This window comes from Chaetodon trifascialis, chromosome 4 (genome assembly GCF_039877785.1).
Source record: "Chaetodon trifascialis isolate fChaTrf1 chromosome 4, fChaTrf1.hap1, whole genome shotgun sequence".
Lineage (NCBI taxonomy): Eukaryota > Metazoa > Chordata > Actinopteri > Chaetodontiformes > Chaetodontidae > Chaetodon > Chaetodon trifascialis.
Genome location: NC_092059.1, coordinates 27,349,254 through 27,365,660, shown reverse-complemented (window position 1 = coordinate 27,365,660; position 16,407 = coordinate 27,349,254).

Here is a 16,407-nt window from a genome sequence, read left to right as displayed (position 1 = left end):
GGCCCTAAAACAATTGAAGGAAAATAAAAACATCATTATCAAACCGGCAGACAAGGGTGTTGTAGTCGTTATGGACCGGGAACAATATCTGTGGGAGGGAAATAGACAATTAAAGGACAGTAGATATTATTCTAAACTGAAAAAAAAAACAAAAAACGATATATCTTGAAACTTTCCAATTGATTACTCAGATATTTCAAAAAATATTCGGGAAAAAATTAATTAATTTTAAACAACAAACTTACCTGATTGGAGACTCTGAACCTCGTCCCAGACGATTCTATTTATTGCCTAAAATCCATAAAGATCCGGCGAAGTGGAGCAGACCCTTTTTGATCCCCCAGGCTGCCCTATTGTCTCAGACTGTGGCAGTGAGACCTATAGGTCTGCAGAATTTATTGACTTCTATCTTAATCCTCTGGCAAAGAAACACAAAAGCTATATTAAAGATACTTATGACTTCATAGAGAAGATCAAGGATCTTCACATCCCAAATCAGTCTATTCTTTTTACCATTGATGTGGACAGCCTATACACAAACATAGACACACAGGAGAGCATATTAGCAGTTAAAAATATTTTACAACAAAATTATGACAAAAGGAGACCGAAATCAATAGAAATCAATCTTACCTATAATGATTTCGAATTCGATGGCCAATATTTCCTACAAATCAAAGGAACAGTAATGGGTAAAAAAATTTGCTCCCGCATACGCAGATATTTTTATGGCAGCATGGTAGACTGTTGCTCTCGAAAAGTGCAACCAAAAACCTCTGTACTATTACAGATATTTGGATGACATCTGGGGTGTCTGGACTCATTCACAGGAAGAGTTTACTCTGTTTATAAACACTTTAAATTAAATTGAAATCTAATACTCACCTGGAATCAGTTGACTTCCTGGACACGACTACCTTCAAAGGTCCTAAATTTAAAACACAAAATCGATTAGACATCAAAGTCTTTTTTAAGGAGACAGACACCCATGCACTTTTGCATAAAATGAGTTATCATCCTAAACATACATTTGCCGGTCTGATTAAATCACAATTACTATGATTTCACAGAATCTGCTCTCGGCCTGCAGACTTCAAAAACGCCACCAAAGAACTATTTTCAGCTCTCTCCACAAGGGGGTACTCTAGATCCTTTTTGAGGAGCTGTTTTAAGACCTTCCTAGCAACTAAGCCTGTCCACACTTCCACATTATTACCATTCGTAACAACTTACTCACCTTCCACAGTCAAATTAGTGAGACAGATTAAGAATAACCTGGAGACTAATCTCAGAGTGTATCAGCCAAATAATGACCTGAGAATCATTGCTGCATTTAGGACTAATAAAACCTGAGGGATTTCTTAGTAAGATCAAAGGTCATACCCAGACCTAATCAAATTACTAACTCACAGTACAATTATTTTAAACAACAGCCCTGGGTTCAGGACGTGCACCAACAGCAGGTCTTCAGGACAGCCCAGCGAGGAAATGTTTCTTCCAGGAACTGCGTCTACCTTATCACCTGTAAACAATGTCACAAGAAATATGTGGGAGAGACAGGACTCCCTATTCATGTGCAGGCCCTGATTCTTGAATGTAATCCACACTGGTCCACGGCTCACAGGAGGAGAGCTGAAAGAAACTGGATCCTCAAATTGGGAACAATATATTCACCGGGTCTCAATGAAAGGTTATATTTTCGTGCTTGATGATTATTGTTGCATATTCAGATCCAGCCCTAAACCCAACCAACCTTTCTTGATTTCAGATTTGTCCCTAAACCCAACCGATTCTTTCTTATCACCACCTATCCCTGTAGGGCTATCCTAACCTTAACCTTTGAACTCGGCCCTAACCTTAACCTCCAGCTATCTCTCCTAGCATCCTTAGCCTGGGGTCTTTCCCTGACCTTAACCCTTTTGAATTGGGCCCTAACCTCAACCTTTATCCCTCCCTAATCCTAATTATATGACCATTTTAACCCTAACCAACCCTGATCCCTGATTATTGTGATTATTATGTTATCATTGTTGTTATTACTATTGTTGTTATTACCATCATTATGGAACATTTAATACTGTATACCCCGGGAAAATGTGGGGAAAGTTTGACGGTATCAAAATTTGGATACCGCCCAACTCTGATACTCACTGACCCCTGAAAAAGCTAGTCACAGATGAAGAAGCTGCATTTTAAAATCTTTTCCAATCACAACTAAACACATAAGCCCAATTTCCTGCTGTCTTTGGAAACATTATTAACAAACTTTTAACAACATCAGAATCAACATTTAATCATGGTCTAGACTCCAGCTACTGAAAGTGCTGCTTGTCCATTTGGTTGGTGTTTGAAAAAGTGTGATCACATTTAGGTTATGAAATGTCTATCTGTCTCAATCTTAAATATGTTGTTTACACTAAGGGAAATTCAAACCTAAGAACCCAACTAAAAAAAATCTATTATTTTATTTCATTTACACATTTACTCCAAATTGGGTCCATCATATTTGGTATTAAGAAAACTTGTAAGATCACGAGAATACAAAGTCTGTGGGACTTGAATAAAGTGGCAGTATGTGATTTCATGTTGAATGTATCAAAATACTGTCTTTGTCATTGTGTCTTTACCAACATATAGTAGTAGTAAATTAAGTATGATATAGTGATGGCACATTTTACATCCTTAATTACTGAATATTTCATTATGCTCTTTAGACTTCCAGTTCAAAAGAGGACACTACAATAGGAGTGGACATTGGCCTTCTTATTGTTGCAGAGGAAGGTGGAAGCAAGGAAGAGTTGCTGGCAAACGAGGTGATGTTGGTGTTGTTCTGGAGGAGCACGTCATTCTGCATGACCTAACAGATGTTCCTAATGCTTTTGCAATACTGATGGGTCTTCTGTACTGCCTTAACATAGACTATCCCAAAGGAATGAAGTATACATTTGAGCTAGTGCAAAAAGTTTTCGTGGGTGTCAGTGGTGGCACTTGTTCAGCCAAAGTTCATGGACTCCGAAACAAGATGCTTCAAGGCAAAGTGTAAGCATGTTGACCAAGTTAATGGCACCTATCCGTTAATCTGTTCAAGTTCACATGATAAAGACACTAAACACAATATCTATGATAAAAAGAAGGCCTGTAAGTGACAGGAAAAATGCAGCTTAATGCAGATGTTCTGCAGATGTTATGTGGTACATTGTTTAGTTAAGAGATAATCTGCCACTTAGAAGGTTGTGTAATGTAACTGTAGCACTTCAAGTTAAGCTGTAACCTTTTATATTTTGCAATTTCTGCTTTTATACCTGGACAGTTGTTGTCATTGTTGTTGTAAATGCACAGTAAGACTATTTTGCATTGTTTTATTATAACTGTTAATAGCTACAGAAACATGTTAAATATGTGGTATTTTCCTGTTCAAATATGGCTAATGGTGATTTAATACTATGTAGGTTCATACCAAAAAGGCCACTGTCAGTATTGAAATGCAATAAAATAGCATTCTGAATGTTCTTTGCTGTTGATGAATCAATTTAATGCAGGACTGATTAGAAAATACAAACTTAAGTTGTGTGGGCAAACTATGCAGTTGAATTTTTTTGAATGAACTTAACATTGCAACTAAAATTAAGTATTCCTGGAAAAGTAACCTGGCTGCCTTAAAATGATGAGTTAATTCAACAAGATTCTTAGTTGAGCCAACTTTTATTGGTATGTTTACACAATTAAAAATAGAAATTGATTCAAGAAGATGCTTAGTTTAAACAGCTTTTATTTTCGTGTTTGTACAAACCAAGATATTAATACAAGTTTGTTGATTTTACTAGTCATTCTCTGTTGTCTCAACTATGATTTAGGTTTGTACAACCTGGAATGTGTTGTTGGTATCACTAAAAGTTCTAGTTGATTAAACCTAAGGTATAAAGTTGTTGGGAATATTTTACTTAGCTTGCCTTACTCAACATTTCAAGGCAGCCACATTACAAATTATTTTAAGTTGAGATAGCTTGTTACAGTTTTTACAGTGTTGAAACATTCGTCAAGTCTTGGGAAATATGTGTCAGTGAATGATGATCACAAGAAATCTTTAACAAAGTGTAAAGAGCCAGGAGCCAACCGCGGCAAAGTTCCTCCACCCAAGTCAAACACAGCATTTTGTAAAGGACCAGTCATTTTCTTTTCCTAAAAAGTACACAAACTTGTACTTCATTACAATGTAGAAGACCTGCAGCCTTTGCAGCTCAAAAAAACAAACACACAAACCCCCCCTGAAGAAATAAATACAAACTAGCTCATTTTAATCTGTGTGAACTGAAGTTTGAGCTGGCTAATGTGAAGTGTGACCCATATTTAAAAAAGTGGAAACATTTCAGTGTAAAAAACTGGAAATGGGGTTGTAATGTCAGTTATGACAAACTTGAGAAACTACAGGTGCTGGTCATAAAATCAGAATATCATGGAAAAGTTGATTTTTTTCAGTAATTCCATTCAAAAAGTGAAACTTGTATAATGTATACATTCATTTCACACAGACCGACATATTTCAAGTATTTACTTCTTTTAATATTGATGATTATACCTGACAACTAATGAAAACCCCCAATTGAGTATCTCAGAAAATTAGAATATTGTGGAAAAGGTCAATATTGAAGATATCTGGTGCCTCACTCTAATCAGCTAATTAACTCAAAACAACTGCAAAGGCCTTTAAATGGTCTCTCAGTCTAGTTCTGTAAGCTACACAATCATGGGGAAGACTGCTGACCTGACAGTTGTCCAAAAGACGATCATTGACACCTTGCACAAGGAGGGCAAGTCCCAAAAGGTCATTGCTAAAGAGGCTGGATGTTCACAGAGCTCTGTGTCCAAGCACATTAGTAGAAAGGCAAAGGGAAGGAAAAGATGTGGTAGAAAAAAGTGTACAAGCAATAGGGATAACCGCACCCTGGAGAGGATAGTGAGACAAAACCCATTCAAAACTGCGGGGGAGATTCACAAAGAGTGGACTGCAGCTGGAGTCAGTGCTTCAAGAACCACCACTCACAGACGTATGCAAGACATGGCTTTCAGCTGTCGCATTCCTTGTGTCAAGCCACTCTTGAACAAGAGACAGCGTCAGAAGCGTCTCACCCGGGCTAAAGACAAAAGGGACTGGACTGCTGCTGAGTGGTCCAAAGTCATGTTCTCGATGAAAGTAAATTTTGCATGTCCTTTGGTAATCAAGGTCCCAGAGTCTGGAGGAAGAGAGGAGAGGCACAGAATCCACGTTGCCTGAGGTCGAGTGTCAAGTTTCCACAGTCAGTGATGGTTTGGGGTGCCATGTCATCTGCTGGTGTTGGTCCACTGTGTTTCCTTAGGTCCAAGGTCAATGCAGCTGTCTATCAGGACGTTTTGGAGCACTTCATGCTTCCTGCTGCTGACCAACTTTATGGAGATGCAGATTTCATTTTTCAACAGGACTTGGCACCTGCTCACAGTGCCAAAGCTACCAGTACCTGGTTTAAGGACCATGGTATCCCTGTTCTTGACTGGCCAGCAAACTCCCCTGACCTTAACCCCATAGAAAATCTATGGGGTATTGTGAAGAGGAAGATGCGAGATGCCAGACTCAACAACGCAGAAGAGCTGAAGGCCACCATCAAAGCAACCTGGGCTCTCATAACACCTGAGCAGTGCCACAGCCTGATCGACTCCATGCCACGCCGCATTGCTGCAGTAATTCAGGCAAAAGGAGCCCCAACTAAGTATTGAGTGCTGTACATGCTCATACTTTTCATGTTTATACTTTTCAGTTGGACAACATTTTTAGAAATCCTTTTTTTGTATCAGTCTTAAGTGATATTTTAGTTTTCTGAGATACTGAATTTGGATTTTATTAGTTTATTAGTTAGATTAGTTGTTAGTTTAAAATCATCAAAATTAAAGAACTAAACATTTGAAATATATCAGTCTGTGTGTAATGAATGAATATAATATACAAGTTTCACTTTTTGAATGGAATTACTGAAATAAATCAACTTTTCCATTATATTCTAATTTTATGACCAGCACCTGTATGTCATCCATATCTTAAGAACATCTAAATGGGATGGGGTCTCTGTAACAAATCAGAAAGAATTCACACACAGAATCACAAGGCAGAAACAGATATAAGGCAAAAACTGGAAGTTTACTGGGCTCTTTAAGCAGAGCCGTGTACTGTTTGTAGCAAGGGTCGATACCAGAAAGCAGGATGATCAGGCAGAGGTACAGAGTCGTCAGGCAAAAAACATGTACCAGTTAAATGGGCACAGGTCAAAAATACAAGTCAGAACAAGAGAAGAGGCAGGATACGAGGCAGGCATTAGCACAAACAACGATCTGGCAAATAACAAAGGGAAACTGACTGCTATAAATACTGAGGGGGAAATGAGCAGATGACAAACAGGTGTGTGGTGGCAGAGCAGGCTGGTCACAGACTGGCTGACAGTCAGTGCAGGGGGAGTGCAGGAGGATGTGGGCAGAGCACTGGCAGGAAAGGCTTGCAGGGCTGAGTGGAGGATAAGCAGAGGGGTGTGAGCACGAGGGTGGGGCTAAGAAGCTCCACCAGAGTCCATGACAGTCTCATTTTAAAATCCTACTTCAATTACAATATTAATAATTATGTTGACTACAAAGTAAACATAAATTTCCAATTAAAAAATGTTAATTTAATGCAGCATCTGTACCACTTTATCCTGTGAAAGTACAGAACTGTGATTGTTTGTTCCTGTTAATCCATATTGACAGGTACAGTCACTTTTAAAATAAAATAAAGCTACTGTATGGTGTGTGTGTGTGTGTGTGTGTGTGTGTGTGTGTGTGTGTGTGTGTGTGTGTGTTGTGTATGTGTGTATTGTAGATGTTCAGTGAGCAGAAGCAGAAAAACAAAAGTGAGACAAAAGTCTGCTGAGGAAGAAAAGGAGGAAGAAGAGATTGCTAATAACTGAGTTGTGTGTGTGAATGTGTGTGTGTGTGTGGGGGGGGGGGGGCTCTCTTACATATTATCTTATATCCACTGGCCAACTGCAAACTGTGGCCCACTGTGGACTTCAGGAAGCCTCCTGAGGCGAATCTTTCACACCAGTGGGTGAGTGCTCCCCTGAAGCCAACAAAAGCTTAGCCCTGTCTCTCCATCGCAAGAACTCTATCTGGATGTACACACCTAACCAAAAGATCCGAACAGATATAAGGCCCTTAGCTGACAAACACCTGGTTGGGCCAGGGAGAGTTCCCTACACAATTTCTCTACCCTATAAGGGGTGTGTGCACTGAGTAAAACATCAGTTGTGTTGCCGTGGTGTGGATGCCCTGGAGCTTACCTCTATTGAGAAGCTCTCTTCTGTGCTTGCTGTGTCTCACTTGCTCGATGAAGGGTCAAGCTGTGAGACTTTGCTCACTAGTTAAGGATTACTCAGAATCAGGGCCTTATAAAGTGAAGTTTATTTCAATGAATCAAAATGTTCCAACCTATAAAGACACAGAATGGTTATCAATACCAATCTGAAAAAGGGTTTAAAAAAATAAAATGACGGGCAAGCTGGGGCAAGTTGTTCAGAACAGGATGTTCCGTGGAGACAAAGACCCTGGACTTTCTTCAGCCTATTGTGCCCATAGGGTCAATGGAACATGAAAAGGAATGGAAGAGAAGTTAAATAAAAAGGCTAGGCAGACCGGAATTGAGATTTATCCAGGATCTAGTGCCCCGGGGAGACAAAGACTCCCAAATCTCCCTCAGCCTCTTGTGCCCATGAGATCTCTTAAAGGAAGGAAATGAAAATATGAGGTTACCTCAGCATGGCTCAGTAGATTAAATTTAGTCTAGCTGATTGACATTGGTTTGCTTATGGAATTAACACCTCTGATCAGAGGCGTCTCATCCGTAAGCCACCAATTCTCACCAGCTTTGGGAGTTTTGTAAATGTGAAAAAATTGTTCTCACCAATGTAACACCCTGCCAGAACACTCTGTTCTGACAAGAATTGTGTCCTGCTAGGGGGTTTCAAATCTGTTCTGAGTAGGCCTCGAACATGTCGAACTTGTCATACCTGGTCTGTGAGCCTATGATATACATTTGAGCATTTGATGAAAATTTGATGAAAATAAAATAAGTAAATGGTAAAATGGTCACATAAGTGGACAATGAAAAATGATATAAGTGAATGATATAATGAGTAAATCGTCACAATATAATAAATGGTAAAAAGTGTATAAGTAATAATAAAAAAGTGTACATGAGTAAATGAGTAAAATATAAGCATTTGTTTAAAATGATTAAAAAATAAACGGCATTAAATGAGTATATAACTAACAATGAGTAAAATGCCAAAGCACAATAAAACCCAAAAAAGCTTTAGCTTCAACATTTGAATGAAACTTGAATCAAGATTCAAAATGATTTAATGTCTGACTGAAGCAGGGCACTCTATATTCTGTGTGTGTGTGTGTGTGTGTGTGTGTGTGTGTGTGTGTGTGTGTGTGTGTGTGTGTGTGTGTGTGTGTGTAGGTGAAAGCAGTACATTAACTCAAATTGCTGTCTGGCAATTTCTTTGCAGGTACGTTGCTTACAGAAGACCTACTACTTACATTTTTTTGGTATCATTGTGATGTGTCAATAAAGATATGCATTGCATAGAGTGATGTAATCTGATCATCCATCAGCTTCATAGCATCAGGGTCAATAACCATGGCATCAGCAGTTAATTAGGTTATAATGCAAAGAAGATAACAATAATTGCACATAACTTCCGACTTCTCAACAAACAAAAAATTAATTTCCAAGAAGGGAGTGTGATATTAATTAAAAGCATCAGCCCGAAACTGATTAACAACACAAACAAATTGGCTTAGAGGAGCCTCACATCTTCCATTGGCATTTTACAAACAGAGGAATTGGACTTTGAAATGTACAAGTCTATTAAAAATATGGGTCATGACATTAATTCAATGACCAAACAAATAGCATTTAGCCACTGTGGCTAACTGTTGCAGCCACTGACAGTGACATGGTCACCGTAAAGTGTGATGGAAGACTCTTGCTACAAAATATCACAGTGTATTGAGTAATGTGGCATTAGTGCTGAAAACTAAGAAACAACTAACAAACTGAGGATGACTTTCATCTTCAGTTTGTAATTTGAAAGCATAAATTCGAAGAATTAAATTTGGACATATCATTCTTTTCAGTTCATATGGTGAACTTGTTAAACACTTGCATATTCTGCAACATTATCATTCATTTGGACTTTCTCACCACCTGATGAATGTAAGTTCACTGTTCATTCTCTTTTGGCTCTGTTTGTGGTCTTCCCCCTCCTGAGGTCCTTTCACTGTGCCTGTCGACCACTTGGTGTTGAGTGGGTCGTGTACAGCGGGACAGTGGCACTATGAGAGCGCAGACAGTGAATCAAAACAGTAAAGTTAGGGGCCAGACAGCTAAACAATGAGCTGAAAGTCTTTAGAAAGCTCAGTAAAGCTGAGGACAGCTCCAGATTCTCTGTTGATTCATCACTACAACACTGTCACATTGTTTACACATACAGAACAGGGTAAACAACTGGAAGCTAGTGAACAATCCATTGGAATCTACTATTTTAAACTTTCAATGGATATGTCTGGTAATATATTTTCCTTTTCATCAATAAATCCCCTGAATAGACCAAATTCAATGATAAATATATCCAAATAGTGTGTCTGTAGCCAAAACTTTACATATCTTCCTCTGTGCCACAGAGCTTCATTGTTATACGAAATCTAAAACACGTTTTTTTTTCGTGGTGGCTTGTTTATGATTCATAGAGGTTTGCTATTATCAATGCCTGAATGAAGTAATATAATCACAATAAAAACTGCACTCACAATATTCAAAATGTAAATACAGTGTCTGCAGGTAATTTATAATTCACTCTAAAAGAACCAATGAAGCCCCAACCTCAACATGTAGTTCTGTGTCTGGCTAAGGATTGAAATGTAGGTCACATTTTTATTGTGTGTGAAAATCAGTCCAGCTAAATCTGAGCCTGTGATTATAATTTACAGGCCCATTGCACTGAGAACAGAATTGATTGATTGTATTCTTACTCCCGATATAATCTCCTGTACTGAGAGAGAGAATGACAGAGTGACAGAAAGTGAGAGAGAGTTAGAGTGTTAATCCAAAGCCAGGCACCAACCCCTTGGCTTCCATCATAAACCAGCACTATAAACTTAACTGTATGCCAAAGCTTAATCCAATCCATATGGCATCAGATTTATCTGCAGGTAAATCAGTGCCTGGGATAAGTATCTGCTGGCTAGATTAATAGAGTGCAGAGGAAAGTAAAAAAGGGACGAGGAAATGTTTTAGGGCCACACTCCAGAGACCCAGAGCAGTGATCTGTGTGTGTGTGTGTGTGTGTGTGTGTGTGTGTGTGTGTGTGTGTGTGTGTGTGTGTGTGTGTGTGTGTGTGTGCGCGCGTGTGTGTGGGGGGGGGGGTGGGGTGGGGTGGGGATGAGAAAGATGCTCTGGAAATATTTTAAAGCCACACTTAGAGCCTTCAGTATATTCTGCTCCCAAATGACGCCGTTACACTTGAAATTAAACGGGAGGTGGGTGAGGTTGGTGTGCGTGATAAAATCCCTTGAATACTATATGGCCTGTGATACAGCATATCTCATACCAGTGTGTGGTGGGGGGGCAAGTTGCAATGACTTCTTTAGGAAATTTAAAGTGTAAGTCTCTGTTGGCTCCACTGTTTGGATGCAAAAGGGCAGCAATCAGTGGTTCTGTGATCAATGAAACAGTTAGCAACACGTAAGGTTGCAAGGATGATGGTGCGCATGGGAGTGTGTGTGCATGTGTGTGCGTCAGAGAGAGAGGGAAGCGGAGACTGTTAGGTCCCAGAGGCTTGTGCCACTGCAGCAATGTCGGGGTTATGGATAGCCAAGCCGAGAACTTTTCTTACTATGTGTGTGTGTGTGTATGTGTGTTTGAAGGCAGACTCCCCAAAGAGACTGTAATTAACCAGGATTGTAAATCACATTCCACCCAGGACACACACAGATTTGGACCAGTGCTCAGTCCTCAGCCCTGTGTGGTTTGTGGTAGGCACCCTGGCTGACGATTTTGCGGCCACTAACATTTAACTAAATAGAAATCAACATATAACTGCACAGCCCTGAAGTCACAAACACCATGTAAACATACTAATGTCATTGCTTTGCAAAGAGGGAGAGCAGAATGGGGTTAAATGCAAAGAATGTTTTGGGAAATGACCACATTTTGGAGCAGTACTGGAAGTTCCATCATGTTGTACATATGGAGAATAAGATATACAAAACAAACTTTCAAACCCAATCACCAAGCAAAACACTGTTTCTGTAAAGTTGAATAATCAAAGTCAATACACACAATGGAACTGGGTGGAATTTGGTATTTTTTCTGTCAACAGAGCAGGCCAGAGGAGGAAAAAACTGCTGTCAGACTTGTCTGTGCTTTATCGAAAGTAATATAAAGATTGTGCCTGGAAAAACAGTGTCCTGATCAAATTTTTAAAATGGCAGTTTTACTCCTTTGAACAGAACAAATTGAATTATATTCACCTTTATTGTACTGGGTAAGAAACAAAATCCTGCTGGGGCGTAAATTGGAAATATTAGTGATTTTAGTGAGCTGATCATTTAAAACTGAAACAATTTCAAAATGGCAGCAGGTAACATTTTATGGATTCCAATTGCACACAACATCTTCATCTTTTGCAGTACGATGCTTTGTACCAGTCTGAAAAAAAGAGGCCAGAAATCCTAATACAGACAGCTCCAGTGATAGACTTGAGTGGTCTCATAGCAGTTTACGTACAATCAAAGGAACAGTTTCCTTTAAAATGAAGAAACCATCAGCAAAAAAGCTGACTGTCTGATGAAGTAGTGCATTACCAAGAGTAACTTAAAGCTGGAGCTGGTAATGTTGGAGAAACCAACAGAGTAAGCTAGATTTTGAAAGTGTAGAACCCCCCTCCTCTACAATACTGCTGCAGAGAAGATAAACTCCTGGGTATGTAGGTGTATTTAGGGCTTATATTTATAAGCGACCAAGCACTGCATGCCCTGTAATGGCTCTAATCTTTTGTGCTCATCACAAAGATCAATGGCAACTTCTGTTCTGGGGCAATAAAGTGTTTATAACACCTCACTGCATATCCCCTTACCAGCCCTCTCCATCCCCCCAAAGCATAAATATCATCTTGTGTGAGCTCGTACAGCCAATTAACAAACTAAGTTACACCAAGAAGCGAATGCATTGTTCCAGTGACGAGGATTGATTTACCTCTCCCTAAAGTTATTGAGTTTGTTTGTGGCCGCCGGGCTTGTTTGACATGTGAGTTTGTCTGATTGCAGAGTAGTTTGCATGTGAATTATAGAGCAAATAATGACTTTTGCAATGCCAGACACGGCGGTCAATTTAATAGTACTGTAAATTGAATGGAGTGTTCTCTCCTGATGAGGAGCTGCTATAATTAAAAACTATTGGATAAATGTTTTGTTTTTCCTCATGTTGAATGTCCTCTTCATTTCCATCTCTGAGAAGTTCTGAAGAATATTTTTTATCCTAATTTGACTGTGTAAGTTTTGTACACACTGTCATTTAAGGACGAATACAAACTTGCTGGATTACTGTCAGATCACTGCCTTTGCAAAAAAAAAAAAAAAAAAAAGTGAAAAATTTGATTTTTTTTGTTGGAAGGATCGTTCTTCAAGCATTTGTTGGTGTAATACTCCTTTTGGCCACAAGAGACTGACGTGCACCACGTATTGAGAGGTTTGCCTTCAGGAAACAGAAACTTCCATGTCAAATGCTTCATGAGAGTCTTTTATTCATGGTGGAATGCAGGATGGAGGAGAGTCCCAGTCCTGGGCCATGCACATCCCATGCCAGTTTGTGTTTCCACTCATAGATATGTTACATTTAGGAGACCAGGGTTCACATTAGACTGCAGTGTGCATGTGTTCCCTTTGGGAGTTTATAGACCTAATTTCACATACCAACATACATTTATACAACTGTATACATCTGCCCTACTGCATATATATATTTATACCACTGTCTATCCTGTTCATATCAGATCTATAGTGTATACATTGTATTCATATCATAGCTCCAGCTGTTTATTCTGTATGTAACGACTTAGTATTAGCATTACTTGTACTTATACCTGAACTATATATACTATACTTCACATGCTGTACATTTTTTAGTGTATTCTTTTCACACAGTTCATACAGTGTGAACAGTATACATCATATTGTTAATACTATATCTTACAATATTCATATCAATACCGTACTATTTGTTTATATATTGTATTGTCAGCATTGACTTTTTCTATATTGAAATAAGACCATCATCTTTCCCAAACCTTAACCAAGTAATTTGAGTAACCTTAAACACAACAAATATAACATAACCATGTTTTAGTTGCCAGAAGTGGACATTGTTAAATAAAATATGTTGGCAGTGAACATTTTGCAGGTATGAACATTATGAGTTGGGACTAAACAGCTCGCACATACTACATGTTCAGTATTACACTGTCCTTGATATCTTGATTAAAAAACAAACAAACACACAATCGTGGAGGCATTAATCTTCCTGAACAACTGTTGGTCATACACTACTTGTATATGAATGTTTTTAGAAGACGGGTCTGCCACCCTCTGCTTTAGACCAGAGCCTTGGTTCATGAAACCTGCGTAAGAAGACTGGGAAAACATATAGTCTGGTAAAGACAATCACAGCTCTTCTAGGACTTTTGCCATCAAAGTGTTAATATTTTGAGGATGAAAATATACTGATTCTTACAAACTTCATGTTCACATGGTTTGTAGTAGGTGGTAACAGTGCTGTGTGGTAGTGGATACCTGTCAACTTCTTTTCTTTTCTTCTTTCATCGATTTCCATCTATGCTCTACTTGTTCCTCTTAGATGAAAGAAACTATTTTAATTACTGTATCTCATTAAAGATGAGAAGAGTGATTGGACATTCACATTAATGTTTACTATCGAGCCTGAAGGGTCTCCTTCACATTCAACATATTATAAGGAAACAACCTGCTCAAAAGCAGACAGCAGAGTTTGGTCAATAAAGACTGGTGGAAGCAGACAACCACTCAATAACAGACTTCACTCACACCTCTTCACACCTCTGGAATAAAGGCACCTCACAACAGAAATGCAGAGGAGATTAGTTTTGGATCACACTGTGTATACACACACACACACACACACACACACACACACACACACACACACACACACACACACACACACACACATTTTATCAATCTCAAGCTAAAGAACTGACATGCTCAACCCTTTAGAGCTTAATGAACGCTAACCCAAAAATCACAAAAATAACCTCTTAGTAGTTTTATGATTTCTCTTCTGGGGGCTATTAATGTCTGCACAAGATTTCATGACAACTCATCCAAAAAGTTCTTCTGCACCAAAGTGGTGGACCAACAGACAGACAGACAGACAGACAGACAGACAGACAGACAGACAGACAGACAGACAGACAGACAGACAGACAGACAGACGGGCATAGTCACACACTGCTAACATGGCTACATAGCTTTCCGATAAACAAAGCTGACACTGTGTACTGTTGTAAGATGTAGAACATTTCTCTAATCCAATTTGGATTGATGGTACTTCTGAAACTGCTGAAAGTATAATCTGTTAACATTGTTCTTCACTAATGGCTTTATTTGATCTTTGCCTCCTAATGGCTGTTATCCACATTCCTGAACAGGTCAAGCACAATGTCAGATCACTCCGGTCTTGAAATGCCATAAATCAGGGCTTTTAACACTTCAGATCCAGTTTCCTGTAATGTTTCTTCGCCTGTAAGAAAGTGGAAATCATACTTTCACTGGATTTTGAAAAACATTCTTATAAAGTTACCTCCTTCAAGCACAAATCTGATTCCCTCTCTCTTAACTTACTATTGATCAGATTAGGTGTGAGCTGTTGCGCTGAAAATGATCCTCTGCTATCAAGAACTGCATATGCTTTCAGGCGGTGGCCTCAGAAAGCTGCAAAGGTGAGAACATCCTTTTATACTGAGCTATTTTTTTTCCATTTCTATGCTCACTTTAAGGCTTTTCCACATTATCCTCCACTCCATTTCCTGTCAGAAAAAGGAAAACACATTTACGAACATCGGCTCTGCACTTCTGAAGGTCTGCCTCCATGCTCTCGACAGCGGAGCAATACAATGTGCCTGTTGGAGGTTTTCAAATCTGGGACACCAAAACCATTTCAGCATCTTGTTTTGGAAAAAGGTTTGTAAGTGTGTGAGTCTGTGTATGTGTGGTGCCAAGCTATTAGCAAAACAAAATCGCTCACAGTCTGACGGTTCGACCGAGGTTCATGAATTGTCTGATAATCAGAAGAGGAAGTTGAAGCTACCCTCAGTTCATGAGACCCTTTCAGTCATTCTGACTTTATAGGTTATGTGATAAGAAAATAAATTGCTCTTAAACAAGGATTGGAATGTCTCTGTGGCACAGTGCATGTTTCACTCGTTAGATCTCACAAGCCAGAAGTATTCTGAATGGCTAAATCTGAGCGCACATTAGTTAGTTAGGCCTATAACAGCAGCAATAAGCTCAAATATTAGCTTTTTATCTAACTATCTAACCCTTAACATGAAACCCAATATAGCAATGTATGCCTGACAGTATATCAGCAATGGTCATAGCATGGCAAATGTCAGTCCATACAGAATTCTTACCAAAAGTACAACGTCCTGTCCATAATATACCCAACAACACCACACTGCTACACATGGACCCATTCATACAATTATGGTAGACGATAAGGAAAGGAGCCCCCTGCTCATCAGGAGGGATGACCATTCACACATACACTTGCCCACCTATGGCACACCTACCAGGAGCACACTGGGGTTCACTACTGGGGTTCTCTGCAGGGGCCAGGAAACGAACCACCAACCACAGACAATCAACATCAGGATCAGAATACGTAATTGATCCCGAGGGGAAACTGGGTCAACATTGTGATTAGATTTTTAAAATTCATTAAGACTTTTGCCATAGGAGAATTCCACATTATTTTCCATAGAAGTATCTTTATTTTTACTTACAGCAGTTACGTTTGGGATTCAAAAATGTCGATCATTGTCTATTTCCATTGAGATTGGGATTATCTCATGTTTATACATTGAAAAAGTTATGTCCTCAGAAGAGTTTAAAAGGTGCTATATTGCATACTGTAGCAATCCTGCATTTAATGACTTTGAGCATGAATTTTAAATGTGTTTTACACCACTGGCTCCATGTGTTGTCTGCTGACTTTGCCACACCTTACAGCAAGCAGATAGCCATCAATGA